Source organism: Anser anser (assembly GCF_964211835.1).
Source record: "Anser anser genome assembly, chromosome: 12".
Classification (NCBI taxonomy): Eukaryota; Metazoa; Chordata; class Aves; order Anseriformes; family Anatidae; genus Anser; species Anser anser.
The window spans coordinates 22,571,268-22,596,948 of NC_139733.1; the positions used below are offsets into that span (position 1 = coordinate 22,571,268).

General features: G+C 41.2%; 1 long non-coding RNA gene across 1 annotated transcript; it reads left to right on the forward strand.

The window, feature by feature from the left end:
• The first annotated feature begins 889 nt into the window (after positions 1–889).
• Positions 890–22,112, forward strand: LOC310880113. The gene is made up of 6 exons (XR_014571398.1): positions 890–1,110; positions 5,821–5,882; positions 6,868–6,953; positions 17,148–17,300; positions 19,833–19,943; positions 21,977–22,112. It is a non-coding gene; the product is annotated as an uncharacterized lncRNA (long non-coding RNA).
• Positions 22,113–25,681: the final 3,569 nt, after the last annotated feature.

The following is a 25,681-nucleotide window of genomic DNA, read 5'->3' on the forward strand; positions in this document are numbered from 1 at the left end:
CCACTGCGTGAGTTACATGTGTTGAAGTCGTGAAGTGGTTCCTTCGAATGATGAGATGCTCCCGTATGTAACAGATCAGGAGCTGTCACTTTTCTAAACAGCAAAAAAATAAAAATCCAAGTTATGAATTATGAATGTTCATTTTTTTCTGCGTAGCTTCCTTCTTGCAGCAGCCTCTGTAATGATGCAGCTGGTTCTCAGCTAAGACATATGGATTCCTATTTCCTGCCTTTTTCTGTCCTTGAGTAATTGTTACCGTTAATTTTAATGACTTTAGTAACAGTGATCCACAGAGAGAAAGCGTGCTGCCATGATCGTGCAGTGCAATCTGAAAATAGAAGAATAAAACTCTTTCAGATACAAAAGTTCTTCCAAGTCTAACAAAAATGAGAACCGAAGAGGTTGCTGTCTCATTACTGAGCAGAAATGCAGGCAGCTTCACTTAAAGCTCCCTGGCTGGTGGAAGGATGCCTCAAATCCCTCCTGCACCCAGCTGGTCAGTACACTTGCTGTAAGCATTTGCTACTTAGGTCCATGGACATCAAACATGAATGATTATGTCTCCATCAAACGTGTGTTGGAAAATAAGTGGACTATGTAATCAAATGTAATTACAGGCTATTCCTACTTCGAAAACAGTATTTGGGCTTTGTTGTGATGCTCTTTTCCAATCGAAGCCTGAACTTTGTTTCAGCCACTGTCTGACAGTAGGAGACTATTGTGCTTGAATAACAATGCAGCCAACAGACTGTTTTTTCACAAACCGGTGCATGGATCTCTGTTGTAGCGTCCTCCCTACATTTACTATATTAATGTATTATAATTTATTTGTAACATCATTTGTTCATATATTATTATTATTTATTCTTTTACAGGTGCAGAACAGGACAATTTGAATGGAGATACCTGCTTTTTATACTGGCTGTGAGTTAGTTGACTCCGATAATCTATTTTTCAAGGAAAAACAAACAGAACCCACATGGGTTTCATTCCCTTCTAAAACACTTCTTTGTATAATGATTTCATAGATGAGTATATACCTTAGTGGACCATCTTTCTCCAAAGATGTGGTACCAGGAAGGAAGAATTGCTGATCTACGGTACATTTGAGTGAGTACCCAATATATAAATAATATATAAATAGCTCTTTACTGGGTCACAGTGAGTCTTTTCACAGCCTCCTTAGCAAAATGGTGTTGCATTTGCAATTTGGGGGAGTCAATGATGCTTAGGGTTTGCTTTTCTGATAATATTGTATAACTTTTCTCTCTGCTGTTCCTACCTTCCCTTATTAAATTACATCAATACGTAATACAGTAAATTCCAATAATCATTTGCAGCTGTTTGGGAGTTTTTATCTGCTGTGAATTTGTGCAGCAGTCAAGCACATAGCTTATCATTTATGGTATTCATAGGATACCATTGGCAATAGATGAATGCACAGCAACTCCATGGTTATAGTAATGTGATTTTTTTTGTCAGTTGTCCAAGATACAATACTTGTTCTTTGATTCTATGGCAAAGACTCCAAAGAACAAAATGTTCTTTGAGTTTTGTTCCACATGGTACTGGAATTCATAAAGTTTGCTTTCAATCAGTTTAGAAAGAGTTATTCCAAAGGTTGCTGAGTTCATATGGAGTTTTTCATTGGTTTCAACAGGTTATGGGTCCTCCTAAATCAAACCACAATGACATATACAACCTTGAAAGGTTTCTGTAAATTATAGCATCACAGGGAGGAAACACTTAACTCTTATTGTAGGGCTTTATATCTGATTTATTTACCTTCTCTGGAGAGTCAGATAAGTAGAATGACTTTCATTTGCTCTCTCAAACAAGAGAGATCCCAAACTTTGAATTGTTTTCCTCTTTGCATACTTCTGATAATCACAGCACATATTTTTAAACCTGTCTAGGATTTAGATCTCTTATCTGATGATAAACATTATCTGTTGTGAAATAAGGATCTTGGACAAATTTTATTCTATTGAAAATTTTGGGCTGAGTGAGTCCACTTGTGAGCCACTGCTCTACGTAGCACAGTTTTAACTATCCTTGAGTTGGTCATCCTTTAGTGTTGACACATAATGCTGAAGTTTACCAGTGTCTGAAAACAATGACTTGCTAGTTGTTTTCACTTACACAACATCATGGTTCTAGTGTCCTATCTAGGCTTTGGCATACAATCACAGTTCTGCTTTCTGTATTTGAAGTTTCATCTAAAATATGTTGGTGTCGATGTAGGCACTTCCAGGATCACGATGAATTCAGGTCTTTGAAATGGCTTCCAGGTGCTTCCTTATTATTTTTGTCTTTGTACTGAAATATGGGGGTCCTTGGCTATGGTTATCGGTTCATAGCCATTCTGTAGCCAGGTCAAGCTGCCTGTGTTTCTGAGGTTATATGGAGAAAGTTTGTACAATCATGTCAAAGCATTGGGAGAAGAATAAAGCAGTTTGTATTCCATCAGTTGGTTGTGTGGTGGTTATTTGCTGAGTATGTGAGGCAATGTTTCAGAAGAATTAGCAGTGGAAGATGAAATGTGCATGTTCAGAGCATTTCAGAACAAGGATAGCTGATCTTTCGTGACGTTAATGGAAATCCTAATAAATAAATACATTGAGTAATTCTTCAGAAACAGAACGTTCATATCCCTGGTTCTGTGTCCCCTTTTCATTATACGAGGCTAAAGGAAAAAAGTATCAAAAATGTGGGGGATAATTTAGTTCCAAATATTTAATGGAATATAAAATCTGTTCCTATAATGTAGCGCTATTTTAGAAAGCTTATTAACATTTTATATAGTGTACAGTGTATGAAAGTAATGGTCCAAATATTTATGTGGCAAGACATCCCTAAAAATGTTCATATCCATTCTGACTGTTTTAATAAGGTACTAAAAAAATACCATAATCCTCTGACACTAATGTTTTTCTTGGTAACAGTCCTCAATTATATCCACGCTACCGTTTACTTTATCATCCTCATTAAATCTAATTTTTTTCGTGTTTTAAGCAAGTAATCTTACTGCATGTAAATGGCTACATTAAATCATATATGATTTCTTAGCATCCATTCTCACAATGAGAACTTTAGCAACATAGCAGAAAATGACAAGGACATGCTGCAGACATTACTCTATGTGCTAATACATAGGACAACAGCTATAGTGTGTGTTTGTATATGTATATATGAGCACAAATATGCCTCTGTGAGGCATATTTCTCCAGTGAAATTAGTAAATTCATGATTTTGCCCACTTTGACAATGTGTTGTATTCAGGACATTTTCAGTAGGAGCAGTATCAGATTATAAAAAGCTACATAAAAGGCCTTTTCCATTAGCTTGCCCTGCTGATCACTTCACAGTAAGAAAAGATCATATGATGATTTTAGAAGTCTTTCTTTAAGCATTTCCAACGCTTTGGATGTTGCATTATGATGAACTTCTCCAGGCGGCAATGAGCATTTTTGTTTATTCGTAGCTTGATAAGAATCTTCCAGTACGGGGATTCTGTTTAAAATTCTGACGGTATTAGCTATGAGAAAAGCCTCCTGTTAAACCAGGGAAATAATCTCAGTGTTGCCAATATAAATGTGGAAAGCTAGTTTTCATGGAGATTTGTTGCATTTGTTTGACGAGAAGTAAATCAATAAATAAATGAAATAAAACCGGTATGACCCTTCCTGATATGTGGCAGGTTCTGACAGTAGCGTAGGTCATGGCAGGTCTTACAAGTATGTTGCCACCTGTTGCAGATAGCTGATTTTATTTTCATTAAGGAATCAGTGAAAACTGAAGTAGCTGAAACTGAAGGCAAAGTGAATTAAACAACCACAATTAAATTAGCTATGAAGGGTACCTCCTTCTTTTGCATTGTCAGAATGTATTGTCTATGAATAAAGCAATTGCAAAGTTATTGATTTGTCTTTGGTATTAACCTCCTTGTAAGCGTAGCGTGGCAGGATTTATCTTAGGCTTAAGTAAAGGAATAGACTGAGGAAAAAAAGAAATAACAGAACAGTTGCTGTCAACCTGCCTGCAGTGGAGAGCATCGGGAGGAGAAGTGTCATTTTTCTAATCTGCAGGAGCAGAAGTAAAGATTGTGCTGTGAGACTGGTGTTATCGGCGGCTGCCTGGCAGGGAATGACAAGGGCTGATCAGCAATGGGCAGGAGAATCCAGAACGATATCGTAGGTGCTGGGTACAGACTTTCTAGCTTGACTTTTCCTCTCCTGGCTATCCGCAAAGAGCAGTGAGCTCCTGTGGGGCAGAAGGGAGCAGCCATCTGTCCCACGTGTGTGCTTAAGTGTCATCAATCCTATCTGTCACCAGCAGGAAATCTGAGGATGGGACTGACAGATGAGCATCAGAGGTGGAAACAGGTTTGTTTCTTTATCTCTCGTGACTCCTATTTGGCTTAAAAAAATCACTGTCAGAAGCAGGATAGCGAAAGGAATTGCCCACATATCTGAAAGGGGCCCACCACCAACCACACTGACGTTTTAACCTCGTGAGGTGGTCAGTGCTCCTGTGGTCTGAGCTGGCATGGGCTAAGAGGGAGGGGTGCTCGTCCCTGCCTGCATCCCGGAGCAGAAGTAAGAATGACAGCCAAACACCGGCCTTGTAGCACCAAACTGTGGCTTTTCGTGCTTTCTTTTGCCTAGATTGGTGATTGGCACCTTCACCTTACAAAAATTATTTTTGTCTTCGAAGTCCAGTCAGGTTACCTGAGATGTTCTTCAAGATGGATTTTGCTACAGTGATTCAAGGTGTAGCTGAATACCTTTAGAGTAATAAAACTATGTTCCTGTAAGTTGTCATTTACTTTAAGTTTGCCTATTGGAAAATATTAGAATTTTATAATATTATGGGAAGTGATTTTCTCTTGCTTTTCTGTGGAGTAACACTCAAATGGAGTCTGAAACTCCAGGGATTACATAAAATCTTTTCGCATGTGGCAATATATGATCTCCTCTAGTGAAACGCAGGGAAATTTTAAGTGTTTAAAAGTGAACATCATTTTTAAAACAGTATTTACAAGTTAATTAGGTAATATTACCTTAGCCTTCAAGTTCTAGAATAAGTACTATAGAGCAAAACTGTAGATGCTAAACTAATGCGGACACACATCTCCAGCAAGTGATGTCCAATTCTGATATTTATTCCCTGGCTTCATAAAACTTTTTTTTTTTTTTCTTTCAGATGCGTGGCGTTTTTATTGGAACTCTTATGGATTCAGCTTCCTAGCACCATAAGGGGGCTTGATTGATTTTTATGCTAATCCTAAATGAAAGACAGCTGTTGTACCCACTGGCTTCAATAAAGCTAATCCAACTCATAAAAGTCTTGTAAATAGCCAGATAATTACGTTGCTGTTCAGAAGGATTTCCTTTTGCAAGGTGCTGGTAGCCCTGCAGTGCTCGCAGCCCGGGGCACTGCTGTGCCAGGCGGCCGTGCCGTGATGTGGCCGGGGTGGGTGCCGGGGAGGTGGGGGGGCGACCGGGGGCTGCTGCTGCAAACCCCAACCAAAACCCAGCAAGCAAGCCTGAAAAGGAGGGAGGTATTTTTAGTGGTGCTTGAAATCTGATTTGTTTGTATGAACTTTGTACAGAGCTGTGGTTGTGCTGTTATTTAATACTAGTAGCCTTAGGGGACAGTTTACAGATGGTTATTATGTCTAATAGTCATAAGTCAATCCTAACCACTTTCAGATGATGAATGGCAGCTTTTTTGGCATATCCAGAAAAAAAAAAACAAAAACACAACACACTATAATGTTCTTCCACTAGCTAATTATCATTATTTGTATCTTTACAGGATATGTGAGTGTATCTGTGCACGCGGTCCTTTTCACTCCATCTAAATAAATATGCATTCATGTGAGTGCATATTAACTGCCAAACACAATATTGAACACAGAATTAGTTTCTTCATTTAATATATGCAACAGAATTAAATTAAACCTCAGCATAAGCAGGGCAGACTTTAGTTATTAATCCTCCCAAGAGCAACTATAATTATTTTTGCCAGCACTAATTTCATTTGCATATGTATTGTTAAATTGCAAATCACAGCGAACCAAGAAGAGTTTTTGTACGCTTAGTTAAATTAAGCAGTGCTGCTTGAGCACATTGACTGCAGCAGCTAAAGTGCTAATTTTAAGGGAAAAAAGCAACGCGCATAAAAAGGCACGTGCACAACTTGTAGCGTTTCCTGATCTCTCTGTGGTTTGCAAGAACTTTGCTGGGATTGACTGCTGCCCTCGGCCTGCCAGGAACCACTGGATTTGTTGCGCAGAGCACGAGGCTGCCTGGCTGAGTAGGTGCTGCTGCCCCAACCCAGAAAAACCCATCACAAAGCACTGGTGATTCCCCCCCCTGCTCCTGCTGAAGTTCAGCACTACCAAGGAAAAATTCAGACAAGTTTCTGGAGGGGACTGAACTGCTCAGTTAACATCAGTGTGCGCGGACACAGATGTGGGGATTTGTACCGTAGAAGGAGCTCAGGAATATACCCCCCCATGTCACAACTGTGATAGGCAAGTTGTTGGAATCAATAAGAGAGATGGTGAATTTGAAAGTCTGCAAAGTAAGCGGTTCCGTTTTGTTTAATTGCCATGCTCCAGCTCTGTACCTTCAGATACAACATCTCCAGGAGGCAGGGGTGAACAGCAAGTACGCTTGTGCAGCTGAGCCACGTTTTAAATGCTGTCCAATTATTTACCAGCTTCTGATTTAGTACCTTTTAGTGAAGAAAAGGTGGGAGAAGCTTCAGCGCAGTGTTGCAGGAAAATATTCATGGCTATGTATCAGCAATAAACCAATTACTTTCATGGCATTTCAAAGGTGGCATTTCTTTTATTAGGTGAAGACCAGATGTTGACTGAGCCTGGGACACTGGGTACATTGCTGCACCAGCAGAATAATGCCCTGAGATTTCTTCAAAGCCAGGTAATGCATTTGTTTCTAGATTTAACTTGTAGGCACCAACGTTGGAAGGTCATTGCAACTCATTTTGAGTATGGAAGTGGTGCTTGTGGTTACAAGAGAAAGGACGTGGAATGAAGCTAAAGACGTATGGGGCAGAGTGGTGTAGCTTGAAAGCAGAGCTGTTGTAATTTCCAAACAGGCTGTTGTAATTTCCATCTCACAGAGTTTTATTAGAAGAGGAAGCAGCTGAAGGAAGGGCTTTGCAATTTTAATGGAAATTAGTAGTCTTCTTTTTCTGCTAAGGTATAATTATGTTTTTGGTTTATCAAATACTGACCTGACATTCAAGATTTTTTCCTGAGAGTTTTATTTTTACAGCACTGAAAAATTCAATAGACTTGCAATTATTGTTCTTCAGAATACACACTCTGGAAGGTTCAGAGCTGAAATTTATGGTACCGTTTCAATCCTGGTAGTTTTTGATTGTAAAAAAACCTAAAATTAATTCACCATAACATTTGTTAGGCATGCTTCGGGCTGTACAGGACTTCAGGTGTGCTGGTTTTATTTTTCATTTGCTCTTCAGTTGCCTCTGGAAAATAAGTTTTATAGGACTTTGCCTTGCATTCTGTCTGTGCTGTGTTCTGAACTTATAAAAGACGCATGACTGTCAGACAATAGATACAAGTAAATATTTCACTCAGACCAGTGGATGGGACACAGGTTTCTATTGAAATTTATTATAAAGCTTCATTCTGTGTCCATTTGCTTTGTTTTGCAAACTATTATTACGGGCTGGGCTGACACGGTGTGTTCCTTTTTTGTTGGCATTAATTGTTGTAAGCCAAAAAAAAAAAAAAAGAAAAAGTACTGACATAAGCAAACTCTTCCTTTCTCTCTTGTTTCATGACTTAGATTTGGTTTTAAAATTTTCACTACCAGATGCATGTTTACAGGCTGTCGGATGGTACAAGCCAGGCTTTGGATTTGCCTTATGTTGTGCATATTTTGTTGGGATTTGCCTAGAGAATTAATACATGGCAAAGTCTTTGCTGTTGATGCAGACATGTACGAGCACACCTCCCTGGCAGCGAGGTGTTCGTGGGAGAGCTAGAGGAGTGCTTGCCATCTGCAAGCGCATGGCACAGACTCACAAGGACTGTGAGATCTGGGCATTTTTTTCCTCCCTTTTGATGAACCCATGAGACTCATCTAGATGCCTCTTCAATTTTCCTAATGATCCTTCTTTCTGACAATCAGCACTTAGCTCAATAATGACTTAGAGCAGTTAGGAGAATAAAACATTGCCATGTTTGAAATGAAGATATGACTGGGGTTTACCATTGCAATATTACTCACAAAATTTTCTTCAGAGTACCCAAATGCATCCATGTAGCACTGTGACACTGAAAAACCTTAAAAAATTATGAAAACATGTTTTAATAAGGGAGAAGTTGCCAAGAAATAGGGAGCAGAGAGAGAGAGGAAGTAGCAATATCTCAAAGCCACAGCTGGGAATTTCACAAGGCTTTTTTCTTGCTCAACAAGCAGAGTGAAGTAAATTGGTTTTATTAATGGAAATCTGGTTTCTCAATAAGAGGGCTCAGAAGGCAAAGAACAACGAAACAAATGAATGGTCAGCATAACGTAAACTTGTTCCCCTTTACAAATAACAAATGAAGTAATATCTAGTTCTGCTGAGACTAAGTCAAATAGGTTGTGTCCTCAAAGAGCTTGGTTTGTGTAGCCACAAATGATCTGCCTGCTTTGTGTTTGTATCTGAGCTCTTCTTTAGTGATGTCCGGCCTTCTATGTTTAATATTGAACTCTTAATTTCCCAGGTTATTTCTGAGCAAAATGTACCTGTTTTTTTCAGTTACTTGAGTTAGATTTCTTTAAGTTACTGAAAACATTTAACTTATATGTGGTGTTTCTTTCTCTCCCCCAAAGAATCATGTTGCCAGTGAGAAAAGGACACAATTCAGTTTTTAATGCAAAGGGTATAAAGGAAAAAATCCCAGTGCTCCCTTGTCATATTTGCACTTTCTGTAGAGTACTGTATGTCAGATTGACCTTGGGCTAGAATGGGAAATGCAGAGCAGTTATGAACAACGTGGGCATCAATGTAATCTTTCATCAAGAAATAAAGAAGGAAAATAAAGAACTCAGCTTAGTAGGGTTTTATAAATAGATATTGCAGCACTGTCCTCTGTAACTCTGCAGATAAAAGCAAGTTAAGAAGGACATCTCATGAAGGGTTTTTACTACCAAGCAGGGAAAAATGTATGAAATTACATTTGTCAAGTGTGACCTGTGTGTGTAGGGGGGTTACATATGGCCTCTGTCTTAGGTTGCATGGTCTAAAATTTGCCCTTTGGATAGCATTTTACTCTGGAAATATCTGAAGGAACTTAGTTTTTTCACCTCTCTATGTAAGGACTATGAATATATAAAAAGGAAATGGTCACAAACAAAACAGGGTTCGCTTGAACTTGAATACCAAGTGGTGGTAGAGATGATGCACAACAACCTCTGTGATTCTGTGTTCTTTTTAGGAAGAATCATATTGCAGAAAAATTGCACACGTACAGGAAAGGCTCCCTCATCCAGGGAAGAATCATTTTAAACAAGGGACAGAAGCTGCACCAGAGCTGCTTGATGGCAGGACAGACTTGCTGGGTTGAGCTGCAGCCAGGCACTGCCCTGGTCCCTTCCCAGCAGCGCTCATCTTGGTGAGTTTGCAAGGCCCATGAGTGTGCAAAACCCATGGGAGCACGGCACTGTATTCAGGTATTTTTTTCCAGCCTCCAGCTGTGAACGGCCTGGTTCTGAATTTACGTGGACCAAGGGATTCGTGCTGCTTCTTGGCTGCTGGGAGTGATTTCCTCCGGCTCTGTCAGCAGCTGAGCTGCAGCCTGCTTGGGAGGAGGAGGGCAAAGGATGGCCATTAAAAGTGTATTGGATTGCAAGAAGGCTTGAGACTTGTCACGGGGACACGGAGGTTTATGAAAAACCGCAGCTATGAGCAGAATCTCCTTTGGCTCCATTGCTCCTGTGGTGCTGGGCTGATGATGGTATCTATCAAGCCTTTAAGGGATTAAGGACAGGAATGGGCAATAGCTGTCCTAGCGCTGCTTCCAGACTTCTCAAATTAGCTGTACTGTGCACATCACAACTTTTGTTATTTTTTTGTGGATAAGTATGACAGTGTGTTCACCTCCTCTAGCATGTGTAAGAATGGAAACAAATGGATTGGGAATTGGGTCAGGTACAACAGGGCAATGTTGACTTTTCTGACTATATTTTTTCCTTTCTGTGACAAGAAGAAAGAAAATAAAGACTTAACAGATGCCTGGAAGATGGCTTTGACCTAGATATTCTAAACTAATATAAAATAGGTACAAAATAACTGGGATATTTTATACATAAACTTCCAAAATTATGGTAATGCAGAAGTCTGTCCTAATTGGGAACCCTGGTGGTAATAGATGAAGCGTGTAGTAAGAATCAAGCTTGGGTAGTACAAAGGGAAACCCCACCCAAATACAGTGGGGCAGAGAGACTTGTCAAATTCAGCATTGCTGAGCTGAATTCAGTTGTGTTTCCTCTCTGAAAATGCTGTGTTTTACTTGGACTATCTTAGCCCATCTCCACAGTGGGAGAATGATATGCAAAGGAGTATCCCTTGGGAAGGTCCCTTGTCAGTACTGGAGATCTTCATCTCCCTGCCTTGAAACAAAGGGAAGAAAGCTGGTGGATCTCTTAAAGCTGGTGGACCTTTGGGTCCACGGGGAGCCCTGAAGATGGGGGCCACTCTCCTGCAGGACCTCCAGCATTCCTAGTCCAGTTCCCAGTACATCCAGGAGTTTCTCCAGTGGCCGATTTCCTTTAGTCATTGTTCCCTCTTTCTGTTGGTCTCTGGCTCTTTTTTGCAGCCATTCAGTTCAAGCAGCCACCAATTCCTGCTTGCTGCCTGCAGAGTCAGCAGATAGCCAAAGCTCAGCTCGGGCACGAGGGCAGCACTGGGGAGGGTAAGTGCGATCCCAGTACAGGTCGGAAGTTATTGCTGAGTAACCTGATGTACTGCTTCACAGTAGGGTTTGCAGTAGCGTTTGAAGTAGTAATCACAGGTATTTGTTCCAGTGTCAGCATGATGGGGAACTTTTGAGTGCATTGTTTTACCTCTGGCAAGGAAAATATGAATATAATTTTTCAGTTGGTATTTTCTGCATGAACCGTGCTACACAAATTCTCTTGTGTACCCTGCGATGACAGCAACACTGGTGGTCTCTCCAGTGTGTGTTTAAAATTCAGTTCTTCTTAGAGTCTCATACATGAAGTATTGCAGTCACATAGGTTTTAAACCTCTGTTTCTTCTGGCTATTAACTACACTGCAATTAACATGATGGCGTAAGAATCCATTAGCAGAAATGTTTGTACTTGTGTCGGTTCAGTTCTACCATGCTGCATCAAAGTGTGCGCCGTGAGGTGACTTTGGATTTGCTTGCACTAATGCTGCACTGGGGAGCACGAGGAGACCAGCAGTGAGCATCCTGCGCAGTGCCGAGCAGGTGCCTCAGGGGCTGCCCGTGGCCACGGGCCGGGCTAATCACCGCCACATGCTCCCCCTGGAAAAGGCAGGTGGTATCCAAGCCTCCGCTTTGCCAGGTGCTCTCTTTGGGAACGGCCCTGAAGGCAAAACCTGCATCTGCTGGGCCAGTCTCCAGCAGCACCTGCTATCCTTCCCAGCGCCAGCTCACTTCTCCGGGGCCGCCACGTCTCGCTGCCGGCTCGGCAGTCTGCTCCAGCTTGCTTTCTCCTCTAGAACTTTCCTTCCAGTTCGCAAAATTTCACAAAAGAAATCGGCACAGAATAATTAAAAATTTTAAAAGTTCAGGTGATGGCGAGTGCTTCCCTCCTACACCCTCAACCCAGCGCCAGTTGCTGCTGGAGTTTAATGGGTCTCTTGTTGCTCCGTGGGAACCACGACGTGCTGCAGGAATGAGCTGTTATTCTGTGTTCCCTACACCAGGAATCTGCAGCATTTAGATGTACAGCTCTTCTGTCACTTTTATCAATTGCTTTGGAACTGAGCTTGCTTATGCACGAGTCAGCTGATGCCCAAATAAAAGGGGCCCAGGACAGGGGCCTGGCACTTTGGGCTGAAAGGATTGGCTTTTCGTTCAGGAGCTAAAGCATGGACTGCTTGTTGCAGAGAGCTCAACTGCACGACTCGAGGCTGGTTGTACCCCATGTCAGGTACTTTCCATGTTATTTCTAGGTGCAGGAATAATACTTGCTAATATTTTGCTGTTATATAATCAGATACTGATTAAACTGCATCCAATTTTGAACATGTTCCTTTATTTCCTTCCCCTGTCCAAGCCAACATGTAATCCTTAACTCCCCCTCCTCTCCCAAAGTTGTTCCCTCCAGAAACCATCCGCAGACACCTTCCTTCAGTTGTCTCAGCGGCCTCGGTCCCTCCAGACAAGGGCTGGCACGTCTCCCTGTGCCCAAAGGCCCACGTGCACCATTAAAGCTCTGGCTTTTTCCCTGATTTTGCACCTGCAGCTTGGTGCCATGTGCAATTATAGCCTTTTGGGGAAATGTTTAAAAAATTGCCTTCCTTAAGTCATCAGAGCAAAGCACAGGCATCCAACAGATTATTCTTGTTGCTCCTACAGCTAATGTTATTCATTCTTTTATTTTCTTAGTCTTTATACCCATCATCACACGCTCTTCACAAGAGCACAGCTGCTGTATAGGGTACTTGTATCCCATTCAAGCCCACAGCCTGACCTTTTTTCTTTGGAAATGCTGGGGATGGATTTTGTAACCCTTTTCACTTTTGCATGGAATAATAATTATTCACCTTTGATTTCTGAGGCAGGAATTTTTATAAGACTGAAGATCTTTTCAGTCTCATTGAAGAACATACAGGTTGGCAATGAGATGTCCCAGTCTGTAGTACACCAGCTGAGTGAATTGCATAGTTTGTGTTGCAAATGCTGTGAATATAATCCTTTTTTTTTTTTTTCTGTATTTCCAATCAGGAAGATGAGTGTTAGGTGTATGTGTTCTTTTTTGTTGTTGTTGTGGTTGAATACTAGAATATGAGGTAGATGTATTTTATATGTATAGATACATAAACTTACATTATCTGGTGTCTTTGAATATATGCTCAATAAGCTGGAGGATTTGTGCATTCATTTATTTTGAAGTTTTGGTGAATAATACAAATTCCATTGGAAAAAATGGATGTACATGCAGTTGCATTTCCAATGTGTGGGAGGATTACACCCCTCCTAAGTGAAGAAGGACCAGCTCCTGAGGAGGTCTTTTTGGCATACATCTAAGTTCATAGTCTTCTCTGGAACTGATGCACACATTTATAGTTAAGAATATTTCTAAGCACATCTTCAAGTGTTTGAAGATTAGCACTTGTAAAGGGGATAAATACTGGCACTTGGTTTTGGAGTGTAGGTTGGATATCAAAGGGTCACACTGATTGAAACCACTGAGGTACAAACCTGTAACTGCTCTGTGGACAGTGGAAAGCCCCAGTAGCCTGTTTGAAGAGGTTCCAGTAATAACTTTATCCAGTCAATTTGCTCAAAGCAAAAGGTTTAAAGTCTAGAGGACCCCTGTTATTTAATTAAATACCCCCCTTCTATATTTCTACGCATGAAGTGGATTTAAAAGTAAAATTAAAATAACTTTAATCTTGTCCCACAGCTCTAAATGGTTTCTAGAGCTTCTGTCTTTGAAGTATTGTGACACTGGGGAACTAATTAAAACATAATTAACTGATCTGTTTGAATGGCTCAAACACGGGCTTGGTGTGGGACTCGAAGAAGTTTAGATGAGAGCAGCTGGTGATCTTAGGGAAAAGGGGAGAGGAAAGTTGGGCAAAGAAAATAACCCCACAACATGGTGCAGAGCACAGCTCTCCCTCCTTTTCTCCCATTTTTAAGGTAGCATTTTGCATAATTAAGGAGTAAACCCTTATCTAAGTTGATTTCAGGCCCTGTGCAGGCTCTGTGTGACCAGAAACCATCAGATAGCCCAAGTGGGGTCAAATGGGAATGTGGGATCCTGTCTGCACAAAGAGACCGGGCTGCCACTGTTGTATTGCCCTGCTTAGCTTCTTAGACGTCTGATTTCTGAGGAGTCTAGACACCTCAAGAAGCCTGTGGAAAACCAAACTCCTCCTGAATTCAAAGGAAATGACTGTGCATTGAGGTATTAGGCATTTCAGGTGCTAAGTGCTTATAATTACGGGCTGCTGGCACTTCGATAGATTTACCTTGTGTTCATCTGCCCCACGTTGCCAGCTGCTCCCGAGCAAACATCCAATAATCCTAATTGTCTTGTCGGTGTGGTAAACGGCTGACTAATGCTGATGTGCAGTTGCACGTTTAATTCCCCAAAGCCATTTACTCAGTGGAGAATTCTGCTCTCGAGAAGTCTCAGGGCTCTCTTTTATTTTTATTTTTTTTATTTCCTTTCTTGTTTTCATGCAATAATTGGTTCACAGATAAGTCAATATATCCTGGACTGATTATCTCTGCAAAAAGCACGTTTGATAAGCAGCCACACTGAGCCACCACATTGCCCACAGTGAAATTGCAGCAAACTTTCCCTGACAGACGAGCCAGGCGTTCGAAATACAAAAAAAAATACAAAAGCTGGTGCCGCATTGAGGGTGGCAGGGAACGAGGGTGTTGTGTGATGCAGCACGCCAGGAGAGGAGTGAGGTGTGCAGGGGGGGATCCCCAAAAAGCCAGGCGCTGTGTGCTGCCCGGCATCAGGCACTGCATCCCCAGCACGGAGCCAGCATCTCTGCGCATCCCCTGCTGGGCTGTGCCAGCTGACGGACCAACAGGAACAGCAGAGAGAAGGGGAAAACCTTCCCAATGCAGGGAATGACTGAGTCATTTCTAAAGAGGCTGAGAATGAGCTCAGACGAATTGAATGCTTTCAGATTGTATTCTCCAATGACAGATGTATTTGTGTATGTTTAAATTTGGACTTTATGTAAAAGTTATATAAGCATTTCTAATTTTTGAAAGCATCAGTTACTGAAGCAAAAATAGATCCAGAACTTTTGTGCCATTTTAATTAACGTTCCTCTAAAAAGTGCAAAAACCAATGAAGTATCTTTAATTAACACTATAATACCACTTTTACTTTCTTAAATAAGGAACTAAATGACAGAGAGAATGTGTCTTTTGTTGGCAGGCCAGCGTAACCCAACAGGGAATTGAATTTAGCTGACATATAGATTACACCTACACCAAGCTCTCCCCTCGTACAGCATTTTTTCTCCATCTGCTTCTGAGGGAGGGAAAGGTAGAGTGGGTGCTGGTTCGCTTTGTTGCTCTTCAGCTCAAGCGAGAGCAGAGCCTGGTTCCTCCAGGTTGAATACTCATCTATCACAGCAGACAAAAATCATTTTAACATTTAAAATTTAATGTAGGGTTAGAGACAGAATGTCAGCTATCTGCTGCTGTAGGCATGGGAGCATGATCCGGACAGGAATTTCGGCATTCCCCAGTGGAAGCCCTTTGCTGGATGTCCATATTGGGTTGCATATGTGTGGCATCCCGGCTACATATGAGCACGCAGGCGTCCATCTGCCTGCATGGCATGCTGCCTGGTCAGCATAAACTGTTTGCGGTTTTGGTCCTGAATATTGGGATTTGTAAGCCTCATTTGCTCTCTGAATTGGATTGCCTTGTCTGAAGCGTTTTTTGGTCTGATTTCCGTAGCACTGAGGTTCCTGGGGCTTGCAAAGCAGCCTCCTCCGTAAGGCCGGCTGCGTCTCATAGTGCTGGCTGCCACGCTCAGTGCCCGTGCCCCCAGGCAGAGCTGGGCTGTGGGCATGGGGAGAGGAGGGAGCGGGTTGTGCTCTGTGCGCTGCGCTGCTCCTCCACTGGCCACCCGCCGCTTCTGCTTGTGTGGCAGAAGGAAAGTGCACCCTTTGTTGTGTGGCAGCAGTGAAACACAAAACCAAACCTTTCAACCTCTAAGCTGAGGAAACAAGATCTGAAAACCCCCAGAATGCTACGTAGGCTTTCAAAATCCAGGGTACCATTTTTAGATTTTTGTGATTGTTGCTGCACTTTAGGATGTTATCTTTTCACAAGTTAAAATTGGTGATGAGTAGATCAAGGGATTTCCTCCCACCTGTTGAGCTGTTAGAAACAGCAGATGTTAGGTAATTCTGGGAATATAATTCTAGATTGGAATTTAGAATTTTTCATTTTTTTGCATAATGTAGGTTTTTGAGAAATGAAATAGATGTGATTCCTAATGATCCCTGTGCTTCTACAGAAAAAAGAATGCTATTTAGAAAGCCGGTGCCCCAAGACTACATTATCTAAATTGTAAACATAAAATAATTTCTCTGATGACAATGGAGTACTGTACAGTAATTGCCATGGCCCAAGAGAAAATATCACTGCTAAGTCCCAAGCTGTAGAACGGTCCCAAGCATTTTTTATACCATGGAAACTCTTACACTTCATTCAGGAACAGAAAGGAGGAATACCCCAAGGTAGTCTACTTGCATATCCCAGAAAACAGATTTTTTTTTTTGGTGTATGTAAATTACATTTTTATTACAGCAAAGAGAAACGTGTAATTTTTTTTTCTTCTTTTAGTTCATTGGAAAAACAGTTGATATAATTGGACAATTGATGTAATTGCTTATGCAAGTGGAGTAATTGCACATGCAAATAAGGGATTATTCTCACAGTTATAAAACTTCTGTGAGCAGTTACAGTGCATTCCTATGTTGTTTAGACACATAATTGTATGTGTATTTCGCACCTAGGAGTTTTATGCAGCATCCTACCTGGTTATTTATTTTGTAACAACACTGTTACCTAAATACGAAGTATTCTTTACAAGATAAGCAATAAAAATAACGAGTTCACTATAATATTCAGGGCTGTGAATACATTATTTCTAAACTGTGGTGCATTTTACTTTATGGGGAGTGAAATAAACACTTACTAAAGATGAAACCTCATTTAAGCTCTAGTCATTTCACAGCAATCAACAATGTACAGAATATTTTGCCTGTTCCTGAGGCTGTGCAAGAGGAACACGACAAGCAATTGCTCAGTGCATTTTTTATACCTGTTATTGCTAATGATAAAAATTTTAGTTGTAATGGCTTTCTTCCCACTCTTTATTTTTTCCAGCTTTCTTGGAGTCAAGAGGAATGGTCTATGACCAGGTAAAATCCTCATTCATGTGCATGATGTAACAAGCGCCACGATATTTTGCAGCCAAAAGAATTGCATGGTTCTGTCTGCAAGCTGCTGGACTTCCAGGATGGAGCTGTGTACACTCAGGTGAGTTTTGGTGGTTAAGTAATTCCTCTTTTAGTTGTTGGCTCTCCCTTTCCTTCTCCTGATGACTTGTGGAGGGCACTGGCTGTGTGTTTTGATGGTGCCAGGATTTTGAGGGAACTGGTAGACCCAGACCAAGGAAAATGAGACAAGTACATTGAATTTATTACTTCTGTTGGCTTCTGCCACCGTAAAGCTGGAATGTTCAGAAGCTCCATATTGGTTAATAAAGGAAGCTCTATGACTCTCTGAAGCAAATAAAATCTCGGATCAGAATATGATTGTTAGTCATATCCAGTGGCACTATGGAAATAAAGTACAAGTGCTGGCCTCTAAGCCCCAGCTGTAAATCCAGCGTTGGGGCCACTTACCACCCTGGGGACTAAATCTGGCTATTCATATCATGATTGCAATCTTAGGAGTTTCTGTTCAAGAACTCTAGTTTTATTGAATGAAATGTTAAAAAACCCAATACCCTCATGCCAACACTGTCGCTTCCCTTGACTATAAACAGCAAAGGGTAGAAATACCAATTTCCTTACATATGGAGGCACTGGAGGGTATAAAAGTCAAGTCCTTCTAAAAGGCTTGTTAGGATAAAAGAATTTAAAGTATCCTCCGGCCCAGAGGAAGACTAACATAAAATCCATAGGCCAGATTTGCAGCAGTTTGGATCGATATAGATCCATTGAAGTATACAGGATGTACTTACTTATATATATCAAGTAAACATCTGGTCCTATATGTATTTAAAATACTTAAGCTGGAGAAATTTCTAATAAGATTAAAAATATCTTATTTCCAACAGCATTCTGAGCAAACAAAAGAGCCACAAAAAATACTTTCCCATTCATGTATTTATGGGATCAGACATTCACCTTTCAGAGTAAACCATATTTTTATTCTGTATATTGAGTAGCTCTGTGACTGATCCAGGGAAGATGTAAACCTACTTTTTTCTCAGCTATGAAGCCAATCCCTATAGTTCCCCATGCTCCTGGTTCAAATTCCATCTTCCTAACTATCTGGAAATTCTTGTTACTCTCTTGGAACAACAGTAAAAAAAAAAAAAGGAAATTTTGTTCTCAAAGGCTCTGCTTCCTCATAAATTCCTCTGTACCTAGGGTAGTGTCTGTATTAAAAAAACTGTATGGGTTTTTGCTTTGAAAACGTATTAGTGTCAAGACACTGCCAGTAACTGGATTATCTGGACTTTTGGCTTGATGCAGTCTGGCAATTCCTGTTTCGAACGATGTTCTGCAAACAGCAGAGATGCACAGACACTGGTATTTGTTCAGCACAGACATACATCTGTATGCTCTGAAGGGCAAATAAGCCTGGTACTGAACAGTTTCAGGTGGACATCCCTAATCTGGGGCTTCAGGAATGCTCTGCAGATATCTGGATGGAGGACAAGTTGTGCACTTCCACTTCCCACTTGGAAGAGCGCATCTCGTTTCTGCTGGCAATCTGCGGGGCACGCTGAGCCCGAGTGCTTGGCCTTGCTCTAAACAGAGTGCCATTCCAGGGCCGCTTTGGGCACACTTCTGAGCTCTCTAGCTTCGTACTAGGCACAACACCCAGTCTCTAGATCGTTGCAGCCTCATTGACTCGTCTTGACCTCAGCTGGCAGGGGTGGACCACCAGGTGGTCAGGAGGCCCCAGCACCAGCTGGAGGCCATCGCTGCCCACGGCAGAGCAGGCCCGGGCGCACGCTGCCCGCCTCCCTCCTCACAGCACGCCCGGCTGCCGAGCCAGCTCTGTGTGGCAGAAAGCTTTGGTTTCACATCATGTCTGTCTTCTAATTGCCCTTTCTGCATTTCAAAATCATGGAAATGCAGGTGTTGCTATCTTTGAGCCACGTAAACGGTAAAACAAATGCTCGCAGGCTCTTCAGCGGGTCAGCGCCAAGTTACTGTCCAGCGACGGCCCGTGTGGGGCACAAGGAACGTGCGTGGCGCTGGGTGAGCTGGAGAGCCAGGACATCGCTCCGACAGTCCGCACACAGCACGTTGTCTGTCAGTTTTAGTCCTTTGAAGTTGTGTCTGCAAGAGGAATGAATCTGAAGAGCAGTATTGCTTGGAAGTTCTTTGTTTAACCTGTGTGTGCAGGTGCTGCGGTATTTTGTTGAACAAACACTGAGATTAGACTGGGACTTGCTCTTCAGATAACATTTGTCACTTGATAGGATAAGCCTCTGGCTTGATTGGTTACACAGAGATATGAAGAGTTACTTTTATTTATCAAATTCATGTACAATATTAGGGTTAGTTCCTCAGCTGATGTAATTTGATGTGACCACATGATTATCACTGGAGCTGCTCCAGCATATAATAGGGTCTTGTGGAGAAATGCTGATGCAAGGAAAGGCTTCACGCCTCCCTCGCTTCACCGCTCTCACTGATGTAGCTCACCTCATTCTCTGTAGCTGAGTAGTGAATTCCAGTAGAAATAAATGATAAAAAAAAGTCTTACTTTGGTTTGCATTTTTACCCAAAGGGCAGGGATAACATGCAGGCGTGCATTCTCTTGCAGCAATGCATTGAACAATGCTAGGCTGCTCTTCCTGTTACCATGGGCATCACTGGCTTCCCTATGGATACTCATAAAATAATTCCTACTAATTGGAACATCCCTGTTAAAAAGGTGAGTGAGAAAAACAAATCTTCACTGTGAAAAGATGTTGATGAACATTATGTATGTTTAAGTTTTTAATGTGGCAAGATGAGAAAGTAATTCAGTGACACAAATCCTTGAAAGTATGGAGAAGGAAAGTTGGAAGGTTTAGCCAAAGTGAAGCAGAATTCAAATTATACAGTTCAAAATACCAGAACTCACTAGAACTCAAATGAAAAAAATACACATTTTTGCAGTAAATACAGATTTTAAAAAAAGAATTATAGCCCTAAGTCCTTCATAGCACAGAACAATTTCTGTGTTATTATTCCTTGTGTAGTACCACAACTCCTTCACTGCTATGCTGTGCTGTCCCCTTTCAGATATGAAGATGAAGTTACAGTAAGATTCATTTGCAAGAAAAACCCCAAACCAAATGATTCTTGCATTAAAACCAATCCCCCATATGGTGGCAGCCTTTTGAAAGATATGAGGAAAAAACAAAAACCAAAAAAAGTCCATTTAAGGTTTGTTTTAACACAGTCAGATGAAAGCATACGTAATTTGAAATGGCTCCTCTCAGTTTTGGATCTGTAATTCACTTTCACAGGAATCTGTAAGAGATTGTTTCTTAATGCTTACAAGATTATTTCAAGCCTAGATCTTATTTCAACAGATGATTATTTTTAGTTATTCTCAAGTGCTTAAAATAGGCACAATGCTGGATCAATAATGTTGGCCCCAGTTCAATTACCAGCGTTGCTGCTGGTGCCTTGGGCAAGGCTGTATGGAGACTGTTCGAGGAGTTCGTTCCTCCTCCACCAGACATCTCTGCTTATATTCAGCATGCTCTAAAACACGGCGCTCAGCAGAGCCCTTCTGGTTTCCAGAAGCTTTCCAAGAGCAATAAGCACTGTGCTCTTTCGCCTGGTGCTGGAGAGGCTAAATGTATCAGTGCTGTGAGAGGAGCAGGGAAAATCTATTTGCCAAAGATTTAAAACCTGTAAATCAGGGCTGTGAACTCTAAAGCACGCCCGGGAAAATCAGGCTAATTCCTTTAACTACCCATTAGACTTACTTTGCTCGTTCCCCCTTAAAGTATCTGATTGCTGAAGGAAAGTTGTTTTCTGGGGGAGCTTTGACATCGCCAGGTCTTTTGGCTGCTTCCAGATGGTTAGCTGGGAAATGTCACTAGGATCCTGAAAAGGGTTCAGCTCTCCTTGGGGTGACTCAGTGCAAGGAAGAAGTTTTTTCTTTTCCCTTTGTTTAGGGACAGATGCGCACCAGGTCTTGGCCAGGTGTGCAGTGATGTTGGAAGGCAGGAGGGGACCTGGTCCCCAGCAGCCCGGCACCATTTGCGTGTTGCAGGAAAGCACAGCCTTTCTTCATTGTGGCATCTGGGTGAAAAAGTAGGTTTTTGAAAGCAGATTTAGAAGTGCAGTGGTTAGATACTCTTTTGTCTTTCTTATTGCTCACAGTAGGACAGCTGCGCTGCCCTGAAGTGACCTGTTTCTGCAATATTTTGTCCCCAGGTGGTAGTAGAAAAGGGGAGGGGGGTGGGGGAGAGAGAGAGAGAGAGAAATGTAGCCAGTGGTAAATGCATTTTAGAAGTACTGATGGTATCCGTGGTATCAGATCCCATTTTCAAGGCCTCTTGTCCTGCGGTTTAAAGACAGCCTTGCACCCCATTTTCTGCTGGAGGCAGCATCTGTGGCTTCCCACTCAGTGGGATCCCCGCTCTGTCCCACATTACTTTGGACGCTCAGCCCTGTTTCTGTGGAGAACAAAGCACCCTCCCTTTCCCTGGCAAGGGACATGTTTATTTTTTCTTTTTTTTTTTTTTTTGGTGAGCTCTCCATGCTTTGCTCATGCAAATGAAATCACTCTATTCTGACTAACATCTCGGTGAGTTACAGCCTGCTTATTGTTTTAGAAATAAAGATATTAGCATGCAAATGACTCTGGAAGGTGTTTCTTCTCATTAGAGAATGGAGATCGTTTGATAAAGGATGCAGTGTGCTTCATCTGTAAAAAGGCTCAGCAAATTTGTCTTGTCTCAACAGCACTCTAACAGCAAGACCGATCGGATAATGCAGAAAAGAAAGCACAGGAGACAAATGGTTTATGACACTCAGGTTACCTTTACTGTGCGAGGTGGGCGTGAAATTTTTTATGGTGAGACAAAAAAGATGATGGACAATTAACTACAAACTCTTGCAGCAGGTTTATCATATGCTCAGCTCATCCATCTGTGTCTCAGTCTCCAGTGGACTCATGAGTTTCATCAAGAAAACCATTTTCAAACCAGCAGACCAAAACAGATCGTTTTCGGCTCCAAGCTCCATCGAGGCTTTGCAGTAATTTTACCTTGTGTTTACGATTTATGGATGCAACATATACACAGAGCAGACAAGAGTGGTCCAAATATTTTCCCCTTGCAGGGTACGTGTTTTAAAATATTTCTCATTCAGGGAACAGTTCTGCAAATACTTGAATGCATGTGAATACCTTTATTCAGATTGATACCATTCTGTCCTTCGGGGTGAGATGGCTAACATGGTATGTAACTGCCTTTAAATTCCAAAGTCTGTCCTGTGATAACTCTGGCAGAATTGGTTTGGGTAATTAGGAGAGAAAGAATGAGCTCATGGTTAAAGCACCAAATCGGAACACAAAATATTGGTGCTCCCTTTGTGCTCCTGCTGCAGGCTGTCTTTGTGACCTTGAATGAATCACTGGGTCTAGCTGCACCTTAGGCTTTGATCTGTAAAGTCAGGATAGTTGCCTTTATTTTCCTCATTTGTTTGTGCCAAGGCAGTTAATATTGCCCTTCACAACATTATGTCAATGTATATCTTATTGAAGACCTTTAAGAACTAATCTTATATAAATAATATTTTTCCATAGCTAATTAGTTTCATTTATTCTTGCCAGATTTGGGTAAATATGATATATATTTTTAGAATGCAAGGTAATTATTTTTATCCTATGAGTCTCGAGTCCCTCTTCTGTTTGATTTCTCCGTCTAGTTGCTTCACAGAATGCAGACTCTTCTTCGCAGAGATCACGTTGGGGAGGGAATCGATAAAGTCAGAGCCCTGGGACTAATCAGGTAAGCTGTCACACAGTCCTGAGATGATGTCTCTTTCTTTTCCCCCTAAAATGTATGGGAGGGTGCTAAGCCTAGCTCATGTAGGAATAATTCTGGTAAGTTTTATAGAAAATGAGGCAACGCAGAGCTGTCCCCGGGTCTGACCTGGGGCTTGCTGGTACGGGCAGACAAGCACCTGTTGATTTCAGTATCAAAATTATTTACTTCAAGCTCTCCTTTTCTGTGACATTCTCTCTTTTGCTTATAGGAAGATAAACATTGCTTGAAGGAAACAAAGGGTCCTACTTTTTTCTTAATTTGTCAAATAGATGTCAATTTCTCATTGCCTCAGAGTAATGCTAAGCATTGACAAAATGCTACCCAACCCTATGAGGATTACGGGAGCAAAATGCTCCCTTTCCAATTCATCCCCTCGCTACTCAACACCACTGAAGAAAGTGAAGTGCTGAAGAAAGATATAGGCCTTGTGGTCTTTCCTGACAGTCAATAAATTGGAGTTTTGTCAGGCCAAAGAGATGCCATAAAGAGAGCAGATTAAAAGAGATTAGTTCTGCCAAGTGGCCTGAAGAGAGAATTTAGTGCTTGCCCCTGCCCGCCCGGCACAGCCAGCACCTGCGTGGGCTGCGGAGGGCAGGGAGATCCTTCTGCCTTCACAGGGCTCTACATCACAGCTGCAATGGAAACTGCTGCTTTGGAGGGGACAGGAGGAGGGATTGAGAAATGCTTAGTTTTGTTTTTCTTTCTCTGTGTTTGCAAGAAGTGCACCTTTGATTTCTGTATTCCCTTTGCTCTGGTTGACTGTTCTTGCTATCAAAGTTATATAACTGAATTCAAAAACAAAGTAGTCGCTTAAAATTTTTTTGTAGTTTCAACCCTATGCAGCGGTACTATTGCACAATGGTGCATGTGCAATTATTCACATCGGTGGGACTTCCGAAAAAAGGTGAAATTTGCACAGGTGAGAGTGATGGATTCCTCACAGTGCTCATGGGGTGCTCAGGAGACTGAGGCATGGGACATGAAGGGAGAAGAGGTGGAGAACTGGCCATAGGAGAGCAGCAGAAGTTCTGTTATCAATCACTAACTGAAATTAGTCTTGAGGAAAAAAAAAAAAAAGACTTGGAAAATTCAAATTCCCCTTCAGACAGGTCTGAAAATGTAGCATGTACAGCCATCATCATTGGTTTTGTGTTGGCTGATGAAAACTTCATAAGCCTGGTCTTCATGGCTCAAAGCTCCCCTTGACTTCAATGAGGCATGCAGTCTGAGGACACCATGAGAATATGCGGATAGCCACTGTCAAAAGAAGCCCTGGCTTTCCTGGGAAACAGGAACAAAACAGGGTCACATTTTGAAGTGATGAGGGAGAGGGAGAGCTGTTACAGGGAAGCTGAAGAAGGAGCGAAGGGTATTAGAGGTGCTGCAGTGACCACGCTCTTAACCCTGAGGAGCAGAGTTGTTGGAACCCTTTTGTTCGAACCAGATGGCGAAGAGCCAGTACAAAGCTATTTCACAACTCACGTGCAGACAGAAGGTGTCTGTGTTGCCTACAATGTCCCACAGAAAGACGGCAAAACATTGTAAATTGATGGTCAAGTTTTAGGTAGGCCTTATATTAAGCACAAAAAAAGAGACATATGTCTACATTTATAAATAGTAGAGTAAAAATATCTTTTATAATTTAACCATAATTTTTCATAGGTAAAACTACTTCCAACAATTTTTTCCCAGGTTTCAACAGTAATTTCTACTTTCTACTATAAGTGCAGGTATTTTATAAGTCTGTAAAACTTGCTACTCCAAATATAATGTACTAATGAGTTCTCTTTGTGGTCTGGAAAATGCTACTGCTGTTATGGTGTTTTGATCATACCAAGAGAAAACTCAGTGTAAGAAGGCAATATGCACAATGGTAGATTGGCTTTACCATTTTTATGTTGCCTCCAAATATTTTCTCTGAAACCCTAGATCTTCTTTATGTTATATAAGAAAAGGATATAAGGTGAGGGAATAGAAGTTTAAATGCTTAGAGTTAATAGAGTAGATATAAATGTCAGAATCTAAATAGAAATGTCAGTATCTAACTCATCATTTTAAAAATCCACTGTATATTTCTAAAGTTACTTTGAAATGGTTTAAGATAGAAAATATAAAAGGAAGAATATTATATCCATGAAAATGATTCAATAACATGCCTTTCCATCTGGTTTTACTTGCCCATGGAGGAACTATTCCACAGAGAATTGTTCATCTAAGAGCTTGTTTTTTACTTGATAAAAAGGACATTTGCTTACTTCCAGACTTTGAAGGTTACAGCCTCATTTGATTCACTGGAGAAAATTAAATACAAAATAAGTAGGGAGAGAAGAGCTGTAATAGTAAAATATATGACCTATTTGTTTTATGTATATCATGCATGCTTATCAGAGCTTTCAAATGGGCCGCTAAAATTTATCTTAATGTTAAAGTCAACACTATTTCATTCATAAACAGTAATATGTGCAAAACCACTGATACCAAATAAGATATAGAAGGTTAATTCCTCCCTATGAAAGTCTGTCTACAAACATAAATTCTGTAATTTAGATTGAAAAACCACTGATGCAGGGTTATATTTTATTTATACAGCATGCTGCACATGACGACTGCTATCCAA